The following is an 11,827-nucleotide window of genomic DNA, read 5'->3' as shown; positions in this document are numbered from 1 at the left end:
AATATCTTCACAAATAAGGAAAAGCTAAAGGAGTTCATCACCACCAAACCAATATTATATGAAATGCTGAAAGGTATCCTTTAAGAAGAGGAAGAAGAAGAAAAAGGTAAAAATACAAATTATGAACAACAAATACATGTCTATCAACAAGTGAATCTAAAAATCAAGTGAATAAAATATCTGATGAACAGAATAAACTGGTGAATGTAATAGAATTAGGGGCATAGAAAGGGAATGGACTGCCTATTCTCTGGGGGAAAGGGATGTGGGGGTGTAGGAAGAGACTGGACAAAAACTGTACACCTATAGATGAGGACAGTGTGGGGGGGATTAAGGGCAGAGGGTGGGGTGGGAACCGGGTGGAGGGGAGCTATGGGGGAAAAAGGAGGAACAACTGTAATAATCTGAACAATAAAGATTTAATTAAAAAAAAAGAGTGAACTCAGGAGCACAGAAAACAGACAATCAGATGGAAGAAAAAAATTAATGATATTGAACATAGGAATCTAGAAATGACACAGAGAGAGGAAGAGAGAGACCTGAGCATAAAGGAAAACAAAAGAGCTCTATGAGAACTACCTGACTCCCTCAGAAAAAGCTACTTAGAATACTAGGCATTCCAGAGGAGAAGAAAGGGAGAAAGGAACAAAAGTCTATTCAAACAAATAGTAGGTGAAAACTTCCCAAATCTATGGAAAGAAGAAGATCCTCAAATCCAAGAAGCAAACAGAACACTTAGTTACCTCAGTCCAAAGACATATATTGTATTAAAACTGTCAAAAATTAATGACAAAGAAAAAATTCTCAAAACATCCAGGGAAAAGAAGGAAGTGACCTACAAGGAAAACCCATAAGAATTTCATCCAACTTCTCAGCAGAAACTCTACAAGCCAAAAGAGAGTGAAAGCAAATATTCAAACATCTGTAAGAGAGAAATTACCAGCTACAAATAATACATCCAACAAAATTAGCCTTTAAATATGAAGGAGAAATAAAGATGTTCCTGAAATACAGAAGCTGGGGAATTTTATTACCAGAAAACCTCCATTGCAGAAAATACTCAAGGGAGTTATTCTACCTGAAACAAAGAACATAAGGTCACAACACTATGAGTAAAATCACCAAAAAGCTTACAGCACAAACAGGGATAATTTGTGACAACACCAAACAATGCAATCAAAAAGTGGGCAGAGGGGCTGAAAATACACCTCTCCCAGGAAGACATAGCAACAGCCAATCCTATATAATAAAAGCCTAATATGCAAATCAACCAAACGGTAGAATGACTGGTTGCTATGATGCGCATTGACCACCAGGGGGCAGACGCTCAATGCAGGAACTGCCCCCTGGTGGTCAGTGCACTCCCACAAAGGGACTACTGCTCAGCCAGAAGCCGGGCTCATGGCTGGTGAGTGCAATGGCGGTGGCGGAAGCCCCTCCCCGCTCTGCGGCAGTACTAAGGAGCAGCGAGCAGGCAAGCGGTAAGGAGCGAAGGGTCCTGGACTGTGAGAGGGCACAGGCTGGGCTGAGGCCCCCCGACCCCCAGTGCACGAATGTTGGGCACCAGGCCTCTAGTAGATATATGAAAAGATGTTCAATCTCACTAGCAATTAGGGAAATGCAAATCAAAACTACAATGAGATATCACCTCACATCTGTTAGAGTGGCCATTATCAACAAAACAAGCAATAACAAGTGCTGGAGGAGAAGTAGAACAAAGGAAACCCTCATTCACTGCTGGTGGGAATGTAGACTGGTACTACCGCCTTGAAAAGCAGTCTGGCGATACTTCAAAAAATTAAGAATACAGCTACCATACAACCCAGCAATCCTTATTTGGGGCAAACCATTTATTTGCAAAGATACAGGCACCCCTTTATTCATTGCAGCATTATTATGGTGGCCAAGACATGAAAACAATCAAAGTGATCTACAATAGAGGACTGATAAAGAAGATGTGGTGCATATACACAATGAAATACTACTCAGCCATAAGAAAGGATGAAATACTGCCATTTGCAACAACTTGGACCTTGAGAGTATTATGCTAAGTGAAATAAGTCAGTCAGAAAAAGCTAAGAACCATATGACTTCACTCATATGTGGGAGATAAAACTGAAACTCATGAACACAAACAGCAGCGTGGTGCTTGCCAGAGGAAAAGGGGTGGGAGGTGACGCTAATATATGGTGACAGGAGAATATTTGACTTCAGGTGGTGGGCACACTGTACAATGTATAGATCTTGTAATATAGAAATCCAATCCTGAAAGCTATATGATCATATCAACTAATGTCACCCTTATAAATTTAATTAAAAATAAACAAATACGTACAAGTAAACCCTGAAAGAAAATGTGTAAATGTCCAACAAAGCATATAATTTTTAAAATAGGCGAACTCTTCAATAACTTTATAAATGCAATTTAAAAGGGTATTACATTTTGAGATGTATTGTTATAGAGTAATATTTAATTGAAAGAAATGTATTAATCAGGATGCAGTAGGAGATGGAAATCACAACAGCAAGTCGAACAGGGAAAAAAAATATAATGTAAAGATCTGTTAACTACGAAAAAGTGGTTAATTGCCAAAAATTAACCATAAACTCAAAGAACTACAGAAAGTTTGTCCCTATGCTAGGACTGAGGAAGGGTGAATAAAATAACACTATATTTCCACTAACAAGATGCAGCCAGACTTTGTGCAAGTAAAAAAGCTCTCACTCTCTCTTCCCAAAATGAGGAGACACCCAGTCCCAACAGTCCTTGTATCTATTGTTGGTTATATGAATTAATTCTCAGATTCATTCACAGTCCCATTGGATTTACCTTAAGTATTTATGTATGTATGTTATATGTATATACATATATACATATTATCTTTCCTTATATATGTATGCATGCTTATATATACATATTATCTTTATGTATCATATATATGTTGTATATGTATGTACATATATACATATTATCTTTATATATATAAAATATCCTTATATATATAAAATATTTTTCATTATATACCTTGTCAGTCTATACAATTTTGTTGGAGATTAACTTTACTAATTTTTAAGGTACACATATTATATATTATTATTTCTGTAACTGGTCATGAAGAAATATTCATAATTTCCTTCTCTGATATTATTTTATATTTTAAATTTTCTTTGTAAGCTCAGGTGGTTGTGGTACTTTACATAGTAGGGTAAATCAAATGATCATTTTTGAAGGGTCTGAGTCCTTACCTTAATGGTTTGACTTTTGTCATTGTCATTTTCCAGAGGTCATGGAAGTTCTTAAAGCAACCTTAGTGAATTTCCTGAGTTCCAGATATGATCCTCTTTGCCCTATTGTGTAGCAGCAAATCAATTTCTCCTTAATAGTTAGCATAAATTGAATCACTTCTCTCAGTGACCCCAAAATAACATTCTTCTCTTCAAAGTGAATAGAGGCATTATTGTGTTCACTAGTGGAAACATTTTCTCCTTCAGAACTAAGACTCTAGACCACAAGTCCTAAAGGTTTTCAGGATGCAAAGCAAACATCCTGTGATTGGGTTAACAGGTAAAATAGTGAGAGAAGGCCCTGCCTACCCTTGATTCTTAGACCCATGTATTCTGACTAGAGGGGAAACACAACCATCTATCTATAATAATTAAAGTGTAATATGCTAATTAGACCAGATGAACTTCCAGACAAAGCTGGTCCCAGGTGTCTGCCGGCTGCCAGAGGGAAGCCCGGGTCCCAGGTGCCAGAGGGAAGCTGGTGCCAGCAGCAAGGGGAAGGAATTCCTACTCTTGCACGAATTTCATGCATCGGGCCTCTAGTATAATATAATTTCCAATTCAAAGTATACATACTACATGTTGTGAGAGCATATCATTTCAGTGTGGTCTCACAACTGCCAGCATAAATGACCCTTCAGTAAGGCATCCCATCTTTGTGTTCGGCCAACTGCTTCTGGGTAAGAGAGTAAGTAGTAAGACCAATGAACTCCATAACACCATTGCAGCTCATGCTGAGAAAGTAGTTTCTTGATCAGAATCAATGCTGTGTAAAATCACATGAGAGTGATTGAAGTACTCTGTGCGTCTACAGATGATGGTGCTAGAAAAGAAGCATCATGGGTCTTGAAGACAAATTCATACTCTGAATATATTTCTATTTCAGTGAAGTTGTATCTCTAACTGCTTCCTCATGGCAAAGGTTCAATGCAATCAATCTACTTCCAAATGGCAGGCTCCCCATAAGGAATGGTGCCATATAGAAAACTCAGGGTTGCCCTATGCTATTGACAGATTGGGCACTCAGCAGTAGCATCATCAGCGTCAATCTTCGTAAAAGGAGGTCCATATTGTTGTAATCCATATATCATGCCCATAGTATATTTAATCAGTTCCTATTTATGTATATGTTTGTTGTATTCTACTCTTCCGCTACTACAAACAGCACTGCTATAGATTTTGTTGTTTTATATCTTTTTATATATTTTGTCAGTATGTATTTAAGATAAATTCCTAGAAGAATTGCTGGATAAAAGAGGAAATGAATATGTAATTTTTCCAAATTTTCCAATTTCTCTCCATAGTTTTTGAGTGATTTTTGTAGTATATGAGAGCCTATTTCCTAAGTCTTGCTAACATAACATTTTCAAACTTCAGTGTTTGCCACTCTGATCAATGAAAAATGACATTTTAATGCAGTTTTATTTTGCAGTTTTTGTAAGAGTAAACATTTTTCCTTATTGTCAAGACTTTTTCATTGCATTTTAGAAGAATATTTTCTCTGGGTATAGTGTTTAACTCCCTTTAATAACTTGAAGGTATTATTCCATTGTCATATGGCTTCAAATTTGTTTTTCTGATTTAGGAATCAGGCCTCAATCCTCCTAGGACTTTTTTATAAGAAATTCTTCCTTTTTCCCTAGATGCTTTTGTTATATCTCTTTGTCATTCCTTTACTTGTTTCTAGCACATTTATTTTGTTATGTTTAGATATATTTCCTTCATTTGCTTCTTAATCTGAGGTTTTATATCATCATCAGTTTTCAAAATTGTCAGCTATTTGTATCTTTAAATCTTTAATATTTTTCTCTTTTCCTCCTTGTAAATCCAAATATTTGCATAGACTTTTTTTAAGTCTCTTGTCTCATATGCGCTGTCTTGTGTTTTCCATCCTTTTGAATTTTCACACTTCAATTGTGGCAATTATCTTCTGACTTTTCATCCAGTTCAATATTCTTTCTTCATCTCCATCAAATACAGTATTTTTAAATTTAATTTTAAATTACAGTTTACATTTAATATGATTTTGTATTAGTTTCAGGTGTATGCACAGTGGTTAGACAGTCTATAAAATATATTATTAAAGCCATCTTTGACATTTTTATTTCAGTTCTGAATTTTTTAGTTGTAGAAATTCCATTTGGTTTATTATAATACTTTTTATTTCTGTGTCAATTCTATCTTTTATTTCCTTGCACATATTAACCATAAGCTTTTTTATTTATTTGTTTGTTTAGGTCAGTTGTTGACACCTCTACTTTCTGGATTCCCTGTAGATGATTCTATTTTACGTTGTTTCTCCCAGACTGTGATCACTGTGTTCGTGTGCTAGGTCTGCCATCACAAAGTATCACAGACGGGGTGGCTTAAAGGACAGAAATTTATCATTTCATAGTCTTGGAGGCTAGAAGTCCAAGATCAAGGTGTTGGCAGGTTTGGTTTCTTTTAAAGCATTTTTCCTTGTTTTGTCAATGGCCATCTTTTACTGATGTTTCACATGGTCTTCCCTCTGTATATGTCTCTGTCCTAATCTCCTCTTCTTATAAGGACATTACTCATATTGGATTAGGGCCAATCCATATGACCTCATTTTACCTTTACCTCTTTACAAATCCTATCTCCAAACACAGTTACATACTGAAGTACTGATATTAAGACTTCAACATATAAATTTGTGGAGGACACAGTTCAGTCCATAGCAATCGCTTTGTCTTATTTTTCATATCTTTGTGATTTTTGGATTGAGTGATCAATGATGTTTATAATAACTGTAGGACTTATTGGAAACCTAAGACTATATTGCCATTCTCTAGAGAGGATTTACAGTTGCTTCTGGCATGGAGCCTGTGCATTAGCAATTCTAGATCTCTTTAATCCAATATGTGCTGGAGCTGATTCAAAGCTGTAATTCAGAGCCACTGAGGGCTGGTCTATTTGAATTTCATCCTTATTCCTAATTTGCATTCCTTTTGGATTCCAGCTGAAACTTGCTACTTTACCAGATTCTATTTTTGTGGGGCCCTCTATCACAAATTCTGCCCCTCTAAGTCCTTGAATATGTCGAAAGTTTTGCTTTGTTTTTCAAAACCTCAGCCACTTCGACAGGAATATGCTAATTCTTCTTGAGGAAAAGTGGCTACAAATGCTGGGCCTGCTACAGTGAGTTGCCATCTTCTCTGAGAACTTGACCCAGAAATTCTCACTGCTCTATTATTTCTGTTGTCTGAAAGACAACAGTTTAGATATGCCTAAATTCATATTTGAACTTCCTGATTGTGTTTTCAATGGACGTGATGATCAAAATTACCTACACTGCTATTACCAGGAACAAATCTCCACAACATTCTTGTTTCTTAACAGCCTCAAACTGGCCATGCCAACAATGATATCTGAGTAAAAAAAATTTTTTCCTCAGTTTTAATTTTTCATTGATTTGTAATTCAATGAAATGATTACTTGAGAGCTAGAAGATTAATTCAAGAGACTTTTACTATATTACCCCTTTTTGTAACATCCCTGGAAATGTCTGCAATTTAAATATTTTCTTCAAAGATAGATTTTGGCAGTATCTTTAAGAAATAAGCAAAAATTTTAAACGCATATATTTTAAATGCTTGATAAGTTAGAAAAATAAGTGACAAGTATATGCTATCTGCAGAATAAACAAAGTAGGCAAAAGAATTTTCAATTCTGCATGCTCAAAGTCAGTGTTTCTGAGAATAGTCTTTTGGTAGCTTGAAATTTAATGATAAACACTATCAATTATTTCCAATAACTTAAAACAACTTTAAGGTTCTTGTCTGTGATTTTATTTTGACTTACTATTTTTTTAACAATTGGTGAGAAATCAATATTACTTGATTACTTGAATATTTTATTAACCAAATGTGATTAGGTTGTTATTTGAACTGTCAAAGTATATATTTGCTTCATATCATTAACGGAGGAAAAACATGAAAATTTTATTATGGACCTCAAATTTATTAAAGAATGATGATTAATAAGATAAATTTTATTAATTTCATATTTACTATTTGATTTTTTAAAAATATTAACTCAAGATGGAGAATGAACATAAAAGCCAGGCATTATTCTGAAATGCAAATAAGTAGCTTGATGAAGTTCACTATCAGCTCTTTATTTCCGTTTTAACAAGAAGAGGGCTGCATTTTAGCTGAATAGATAGTACACTGCCTCAGACACTGCAATAATTGTTCCTTCAGGCATTTGTCTGTCATATAGGAAGTATCTAATGAATATGGAATTGCTCTGTATTGTAGGCAAAGACTGTTCCAGAAATACATTACATTATGTCACCTTAAAATTACTTTGAGCACTTTGTGAATTCAAAACTAGTTTTTTTAATCAAAAGATGTAGCTAATAAAAAGAAAATTATTATTCTGAAATAGGTCTATTCATTTGAAAATAAAACTTTCAACATAGATTATGACTTAAATAGAAATAAAACAATTACTTGTAAACTTAGGTTAAATAGAATGTAATATTTTAATATAGTGGTATTATTAATGGAATTGCGGTGTTTTTTTAGCAAAATAAACCAGTTAATGGTAGAAAGAGGTAGTGACTAAAAAATTCAATATGCTTTTTTAAAAATATATATATTTTATTGATTTTCTACAGAGAGGAAGGGAGAGGGATAGAGAGTTAGAAACACCGATGAGAGAGAAACACCGATCAGCTGACTCCTGTACACTCCCCACTAGGGATGTGCCCGCAACCAAGGCACATGCCCTTGACCGGAATCGAACCCGGGACCCTTGAGTCCACAGGCCAATGCTCTATCCACTGATCCAAACCGGTTAGGGCTCAATATGCTTCTTATGTGATCTTTGAACATAGGATACTATTTTTCCACTTAGTTTTAAACCAGTATCGTGAAAAATATGCCTTTTACTCCTTTGTTATATACGTTCTGTTCAATTGACTAATCCATGTTTTAGTTCATATTTACTTGAGGAAAGAATTTTCTAACAAAATTTTTAGAAAATGTTTGTTGTATTTGTATGTAAACTATGGTGAGATTAGGAAATGGTTTTGTCTCTAGATTAGACTTAATAACATTCAATAAAAGAGGATATATGTAGGAATGAAATGATAGGGGTGTGTGTCATTTGTTTAAAAGACTCATGCAAGCTAGAATGGTGTGAAATATGTCAGTGTGAGCGGTAGCGGAAAAGGCCCGTTTGTGGTAGGAGGACTTAGGAGAGCTGGTTCTGTTCTATTTGTTTGGCCTGGGTGCTGGTTGCACAGTGTGTTCAGCTTGAGAAAATTCATTTTGCTCTATACTTACAGAATGTGCACTCTTCTGTATGTACAATTCCATGAAGATTTAAAAATAAATAGAATATGTAAAATAAGTACAATAAATACTGATATTTATTGAAATTTTATGATAATTATAGCCAAGATATGGAAACAACCTAAGTGTCAGTCAACAGATGAATGGATAAAAATATTATGGTACACATATATTAGAATATTATAAAATAATAAAATATTATTCAGTCTTCAAAAAAATGGAGATTCTAACTTCTGCGATGTCCACTGGGGATCAGACTTGCTGACTATTTGCTGAAGACATTTTCCCATCAAGGGGTGTGGAAACTGAAAAATTCCTCTACCAACAAATGTTTGAAGGTTGCTTTTGTGGACATTAACTCCCCCACATGTCTGACCTCCTCCTTTAGTAGACTTAATGTTTTTCTGCAACTAGAGAAAGCCCCTAAGCTGAGGTGTTTGAGGAAAGAAGCCATTCATTCATTTGATAAATTCTTCATTAAAACTGCAAGTGACCTCTAGGGTGGACCAAGAAGTTTAAGGTCAGAGCCTTATACAAATGTGACACTTTCCTGTACAGGGATTTAACAAATGTTTGAAATAAATTAATATTACAATCCATTAATAACTTTTCATTCACACTTTGTGGTTTTGATTTCTTTCATATGAAGTTGATAATAAATGAAATAGAAGTACATAATACCTTGGGTACAGGAATTCTGTATTCTCTTGTGATTCTGAGTATTTTCTCCAAAGTTTGAAACAAGAATTCTCCTACTTTAAAATTTTTACAATGTGTTGAATTCATCTCAGTTTCATTTCTGTTGCTCTAGGCTGAAAATTGTATCATAAAATATTTTATTTGTGATTCCATTATTCTCTTTACAGGTCTCTCGTAAGCAATAAGGACAGTTTAACTAACAGAATTTAAAATAACCGAAAGAATACAGCCAAGAAAAATTTTTCTGACTACCAGCTAACATGCCACTCATTTGTGTAGCTTACAAAATAGAAGTAGAAAGATAATTTAAACTGAAATAAGTTTAGAATATAAAATGTGATAATCCCTATTTAAATAGCATGTGGCTAATAGGTCACTAAGACAACATTAAGAATGCAACCACTAATAATTCACTAATACAACATTAAGAAATACATGACTCACTATGATATAGATTGAATAGGCTAGCAGGATTGCCCTTTAAAAACATGCAGGTCCAGATAACTATCAGGTGAACTCTTTTGAACTTTTGTGTAATAATTTCTATGATACTCTGGAGCTCACAAAAGTTACAAGCTTTCCTGTTAACCTAAAGATTATGGCACAAAAAAATAAAATTCAGACTAATTTTAAATAAGAATGTAAATACAAGAAAATTCTAAATAAATTTAGATAATTTATTATTAATTTGAGTACTTATTAAAGCCATAACACATTATTAAAAGTGTGTTTTTGTGAAATACAAAGATATTTCACCATAATAAGCCCTCTGGGACTCAGTTTCCTCACCTATAAAATGAATATTGGTAGATTTCACCTCACATGATTATTTCAAAGGTTGAATGTGTTAAGTTTCAATGGCTTAGATATTTTGTTATATAATTTTTCAACAAACATCAGCTATCCATACTAATAATAATAGCAATTAAATGACTAAATATATTAAAATCCATCAAAGTAGTTTTGGTTAGGATAGATTTATATTTAGAAATCTGTGGTCAGTCTGCTCCGCCCTCAGAACCGCCACCATGGCTGCCTACACGCTGGTACTGATCCGGCATAGCGAGAGCGCGTGGAACCTGGAGAACCGCTTCAGCGGCTGGTGCGACGCGGACCTGAGCCCGGCTGGGCGCGAGGAGGCGAAGCGCGGCGGGCAGGCGCTGCGAGATGCCGGCTATGAGTTTGACATCTGCTTCACCTCTGCAGAAGAGAGCAATTCGGACGCTCTGGACGGTGCTGGATGCCACTGACCAGATGTGGCTGCCTGTAGTGAGGACCTGGCGTCTCAATGAGCGGCACGATGGGGGGTGTGACTGGTCTTAACAAAGCAGAAACTGCTGCCAAGCACGGCGAGGCCCAGGTAAAGATCTGGAGGCGCTCTTACGATATCCCACCGCCACCGATGGAGCCCGACCATCCCTCCCACAGCAACATCAGGAAGGATCGCAGGTATGCAGACCTCACTGAAGATCAGCTACCCTCCTGTGAGAGTCTGAAGGACACTATTGCCAGAGCTCTGCCCTTTGGGAATGAAGAAATAGCGCCCCGGATTAAGGAGGGGAAACGGGTACCGATTGCAGCCATGGCAACAGCCTTCGGGGCATTGTCAGACATCTGGAAGGTCCTTCTGAAGAGGCTCTCACGGAGCGGAGCAGGCCGACCGGCATTCCCACTGTCTGTGAATTAGGCAAGAACGTGAAGCCCATCAAGCCCAGGCAGCTCCTGGGGGGTGAAGAGACCGTGCGCAAAGCCACGGAGGCTGTGGCTGCCCCGGGCAAGGCCAAGAAGTGAAGGCGAGCGGGCAGACGACCTTCCCAAGGACGCCCTCCCTCCCATCCCATTCCTCTGCATCTCTCCTGTGCACACGTCACACTGACCACATCTAAGGTTGTAGCTGCAGATGGGACTGGCGGCTCAATTTTGTGTTAGCCATTTTGTCTCCCACACCCACTCCCTTCATGCAATCTAGTCAGAAGGGCCCTTCTGGGGCACGGGTCCTCAGTCTAAGCCGAGGGAGACTCTTATCTAAGAGTCCAGAGGTAATAGCTCTTGTTTTTTTGCTAGTGTTTTGTTTATTACTAAGGACCTGCTTGAGAGCAGGGGGCTATTGGGGAGCCATGTTAAGGCGTGACCAATGAGGAGAGGCAAGAGAGGCTGTTGGTGTTCCTGAGAGCAGGCCTGCGCTATTCTGCAGTCAGGCGAACTGACTGGGGGCTCTGGTCATTCCAGCGGAAGATGAATGCCTGGTGATTCAAACAAACATTTCCTCCTTGACCCCAGAAAAGCTGGCTCCAGAAGATCCGGATCAATCCTGAATGTTTACGTGTTGCATTTACTTAAAAAAAAAAAAAAGCCTATCTATATAAAATAATACAAAACAAAAACCCTTCTGAGGTTTTCAGTGGCGGTTGAACTATTCTCACATGTGGCCATCACAAAATAAGCCATTCCTCACACCAAGGTGGGATGAGCTCCTTGACTTGTAGGAGTTATCCTGCTGTGTTTTAGAATCCCTCCCCCGC

At 36.9% G+C, this 11,827-nt stretch overlaps 1 pseudogene; it reads left to right on the top strand.

Annotated features, from left to right (window-relative positions):
- The first annotated feature begins 10,331 nt into the window (after positions 1-10,331).
- Positions 10,332-11,138, top strand: LOC102768435 (annotated as a pseudogene).
- The last annotated feature ends 689 nt before the right edge of the window (positions 11,139-11,827 follow it).

This window comes from Myotis davidii, unplaced genomic scaffold (genome assembly GCF_000327345.1).
Source record: "Myotis davidii unplaced genomic scaffold, ASM32734v1 scaffold1032, whole genome shotgun sequence".
Classification (NCBI taxonomy): Eukaryota; Metazoa; Chordata; class Mammalia; order Chiroptera; family Vespertilionidae; genus Myotis; species Myotis davidii.
Note: the sequence above shows the minus strand (reverse complement) of the source record. Positions and strands in the feature narration are given on the sequence as shown.